The 4,821-nt window shown below is 40.1% G+C and overlaps 1 long non-coding RNA gene across 5 annotated transcripts in view; it reads left to right on the forward strand.

Annotated features, from left to right (window-relative positions):
* The first annotated feature begins 2,143 nt into the window (after positions 1-2,143).
* Positions 2,144-4,821, forward strand: part of LOC137980114 (uncharacterized) — a 4,785-nt gene continuing 2,107 nt past the window's right edge. The window contains exons 1-2 of one of the 5 annotated variants that reach the window (XR_011118452.1): positions 2,144-2,311; positions 3,923-3,983. This is a non-coding gene — a long non-coding RNA (uncharacterized lncRNA). Of the gene's footprint in view, positions 2,312-2,761; positions 2,839-3,922; positions 3,984-4,654 lie in introns of those variants that run through there. The other 4 variants (XR_011118451.1, XR_011118453.1, XR_011118454.1 and 1 more) reach the window with 4 other exon arrangements.

The following is a 4,821-nucleotide window of genomic DNA, read 5'->3' on the forward strand; positions in this document are numbered from 1 at the left end:
GACTGTTAAAAGCAATAACTTAGTTTCTCTTCCGCAGATTCTTAGTGGTGCGCATGCATTGCATCGATCAGGTCTAAGATTTACAGGAAATAGCGGAAGAAACAACGGGATTCATCTTCGTAGGAGTTTTCTTTTGTGGATAGACACTACCATTCTCACAATAATATGCAGATACTAAGAACAGGCTTTACTATCATGTCAATATCTAGCTGTCACTGGTACCCCGTAATGGTCCATTCATCTCGTGTGTATAACTGCATAACACTGATCAGAAGAGCAATGATGCGAAAAAGGGATTTCTGGCTCTGATATGCACTTAAAGACCCTTTAAAACACTTGACTCAAGCTCGCTCTTTCCAAACTACTACACCGTGTTGAGAACCAATTCAAAAGTCGTAAGTTCTTAAGAGTTAAAACCGGTTACAGCAAAACTAAGAAATTCAAACGTTTCTTACCCCAAGCAATTGTATACTCATTGACTCAATACCGTGACGGCTCGTTGGTGATACAACGAATGAACTTGATATTGGCCGTCAGCAAGGAAGCGAAAACTCCATTTTACATGAGATGGTAGTTCGCTGATGAGGAACTGGACCAGTTCGGGAATAAAACTGTTCTTTAATTTGGCCTTTTCGTCTTGCGATCCTGTTAGTTTTAAACAGTCATTAGGGAGCTTGAGCTACAACGATGGGAACTCCGACAAAAAATCTCGCTTAAAAAACCGAGATTTAAATTTCTTTTCCCATTTTGGCGGTTCTTGCGATCCAATAAGTTGTCTCCTTTGCAGAAATAGTTACAAACCGAACATTTAACTTTAAAATTCGCCGTCCAGGTTTACGTTCTCCCGAGAACTCAGAATTTGCTTATTTCACGTCGTAGTTTGCTGACGACGGCTACGAAATGTAAAAAATGTAAAACGCGAGTGCTGGGCCATTGTATTGCTAGTTAAACCTTTTGCTTAAACTCCCTAATAATTTCACAACAACAGTTGCCCACTTTTGAGCATGATCTTCGTACGAAATATGAAACACAAATAGACGAGACCTTTGACGTTTTAGTCAGAAGTGCTGAAAAATCTTTGGTGACTGGTCTTGAAAAACATTTGAAAGGCAAGAAAAAAAATTTGCGCAGCTTTGACCGGTAATAAAGCTCCCGGTACAAAGCTATGTTTGACACTTTCATTGCTGATGACTCCTAGCCGCGCACAATTCACCTTTCTATGAACAAAGACTTGCTTAATTTATTTCGGAATACTCTCTCGTTCCTTGTTTGTGCTTTCTTCCTGTGCGCAAAAGTCATGCTATAAAAGAGTGGTTTTCAACTGCGGCTTGGAAATAATAACGCAACTGAGCTTTGCAATTGGCCCAAACTATCTCGCGCCACTTCCTCAACCTATCGGAAGTAAAACTCAAACGCGATCTCCGACAACACACGATAACAGTGTGCGTTCTTTCTTCCGCAACAAATTTATGTTTCGCCATGGTCGCTGAGTATTTGCAAGTGTTCAAAGGCCTCATACTCCCGGCTTCATGTGTACCAAAATATTCCACCAGCTTTTGTAATATAAACATCGTTATGAACATTTACAATTAGTGCGCGTAGAAGCGAAATTATACTAGGAGTGATCACAGATTCTCTACCAAAAATAATCTTTTTTTGGGCAAAAAACTCATAGGTGCGTGTCAGAGAACGTTCGGTAAACACGTGACGCTCTCAGGAATTGTACAGAAGTAAAGTAAATGGTCGACAGCAGACCTTCCATAAGTATAGGTCTCCAGTCGTTGGCGGAGCTTCGCAAAGCACTATATCGAGCATTCAATCGACTCGTTGTTTACATGGCACAGAAAGTGGCGCTGCGTTGCTGCTATTCAGCGTTAGCCAGTATAATCCCCTTAGTTTTGATTAAAACGGGATTAAAATTGCTGTTTGGCTGCGTGTAAATGTCATTTAGTTTCTAGAGGAACAACAAATTAGGTGACAGTACACAAACTAACAGAAAGCATAAGCTTCTGAAGCTTTTTAATGGCCCATGCAACAAACAGATTTTGTAATTACCGAAGCATGTTATCATTGAAACGTGACCGTCTTTGACCCGTTGAGAAATCCCAACATACGATAAACAACTTCGAGACCGCCGCCCAGTCGCATTTGTTTGTGTTCAAGGAAATAGAACCGTAATGGTTCAGTGAAATCGATGATTGCTTAGATTTACACATCTGAAGGCATTGTCGACCAATTTGCTGGTGCGCAAATATAATTGCTGAAACAGCTTGATTTCATTGCTCGGAGATTCTCAGTCGTACAAACTGAGGTCAGTACCCTTTTATGAACAGCTGTCAAGCCTAAGGACTTGATGCTCTTTGTTTACGTGCAATTTTACTGCCCTCGCATGCGCATTTCACGTCAAACAAAAAGGGCTAAGTCATAATTTCAACACAAACGCAATATATTAATATGGTGCTCTCTGCACTTAAGTTAAGTAGTCAGGCGTGTAGCTCTTCAGTGTTAGTCAATATGACCCCATAGATTTGACTGCAACTTGATTAAACGGCTGTTCTCGAGTTGCGTGTAAATGTCAACTTGGGAAAGCCTAAAGGGGCATGAGTGGCTATACACAAGCTACAGAAGCATAAGCTTTTCAAGCTACTTGACGGCCGATGGAACAATTCGAATTTTTGATTACCGAACATGATGCTATCATTGACGTTATCGGCTTTGTTCCTTTGACAAATCGTAATAGACGGCCCGTATAGATCGTTTTCACGTGACGTCATCATTTTCTAAAATCCAAAACTAAAGAGCTACGAAAGTTTTTATCCTCATCAGGCATAAGAGGAGGTAAATTTGTATCCATTTGCAATTTTAAAGCTCAATAGCGTGCTTCGTTTGGAAACCAGAGCATTTTGAATTTCTGAGTTATAGCGGTGCGTGACACGAGGCGACGATTAAGTTTATTGAGAAATATATATTTATCTCGTGGTTTTGAGCCTTTTTAGAATTTAAAGCATTGGGAATGGTGCTTAAGTAAATAGCTGTCTGTTCAGTACAGATGATCACTCGCCTAGATAGCCAAAGTAAGTAACAGATGTTGACACTATTTTCCGGCCGCCATATTGGATGTGCACCAACATGGCGTTTTCATACTGGGCTCTGTAAATTTCTGCGAAACATTTCGACGAATATCTGAAGTTTGGAGAAACGCACGGGCCTAAAACTTGGCGAAGTGTCTTCTTCATTTATCTTCTACAACATCACGAATTCTTGACTTTTTCCACTGGATGGTTTTCGATTTATTCTTTTATTGCGTGACAGTGAAAACGACCTATAGGTCATTTCGGAATTGCGTAGGGAACTGGGGCGAGCTTCGAATTAAAACCAATCGATAAATTGACACCATCACATGAACGATAACATTAAGATTGGCCATCTGTCCGAGTTTTATGCTTTTAGGTCAAACAGAGACTATGTTACGGACTTTAAAACATAATTAGAAATCCATACAAACGTCTCTAATTAACAAAAGTTGAGACTTTAGACTTCTGCTGTTTGTGCTTATGGTAATGTCGTGCACAATGCCCGTTTTTATTTACGCGTAAGCAGCTAGACGGCTGGTCTAATTGATTGTTGCCTTGAAGTTGGTTATCGCATATTGGGTTTTCTTACGGGCAAAAGACGTTAAACTTTTTAAGAACCATGGCACCTTATTGAGAGCTTGATGAGCCCCCAGGCTACGAGGCGTGTCTAGTAACCTCTGATGAGAAGGCCTTTATGTGTACCACTATGATCAATATTCGGGGGATTATTCTGCCATTATTTCTAACTATCCCTACATTACACCGTTAGATTGTTACTTGTTTCACAGTACGTATCTAAGCTTGGCATGTAAAATAAATTCAGTTTAAACTTCTCTCTTAATTTTTAGTCACGGAAGGTTGGAATTTGGAACTGATACCGCAAGAGTGGAGCAGGGTCGAAGCAAAATTGTATGGACGAGCTCAGTTAAAATCGTCGCCTTAAATTTTGGGGGCAAAGTTTGGGGCAGCAAAAGATGCGCATAATTAAATGAAAAGCTGAAAGCCTTTCAAAAACCTTTTGTTAACTGAAAGATAATTGCGCACGGCTGGGAGCTCGGGGAAAATGAAATCAACGTGTTTGTCTAATTCCTCGCCATTACAGTCGAGTTATGTCACGCGAGACCACTGATTCGCGAGACTGAAATGAACATCCGAATTCCTCTTTGGAGTTTTCGAGATTTGAATGGAATCTTGAAGATTTTTCCGAAAGTTGGTTCGAAAAATGCACAATAAATGAACAATAATTCATCAAATGATTGAAATAGTTTTCACTTTTCAAAGACCGTTTACAATGAAACGAAAGTTCATAGATAACTATTTGCGATATATCAAGGAAATATCCACGGGAAATTCAGAATTCCGAGAGAAAAGTTCAAAACTTGCTCGCAAATTTGATTACTCGGTTCAAGTTTCAAAACTACTGGTCATGCATTGGTGTCTTGAAAACAAAGACCCCTAAGACACCTAAGACCCAAAGACTCGAAAACAAAGAAAGTAACCCAATATCCTCAATTTGGCTAAACCTATGCCTAACTAGGCCTGAGGTTGGTTTTTAGGCCTAGGGTTAGCCAATTTGAGGGTTTGGGGTTACTTTCTTCGTTTTCGAGGCTTAGGGTCTTAAGGGGTCTTAGGGGGTCTTAGGGGTCTTTACTTTCAAGCCACCCGCCACGCATGACGTAGCTTGACTTTAATTATATTTCGCTCACGTAAAAATTGTTAAGTTACGCTTTGTTCGTTCCTCAACTTT

Source organism: Montipora foliosa, chromosome 12 (genome assembly GCF_036669935.1).
Source record: "Montipora foliosa isolate CH-2021 chromosome 12, ASM3666993v2, whole genome shotgun sequence".
In the NCBI taxonomy this organism is placed as follows: domain Eukaryota; kingdom Metazoa; phylum Cnidaria; class Anthozoa; order Scleractinia; family Acroporidae; genus Montipora; species Montipora foliosa.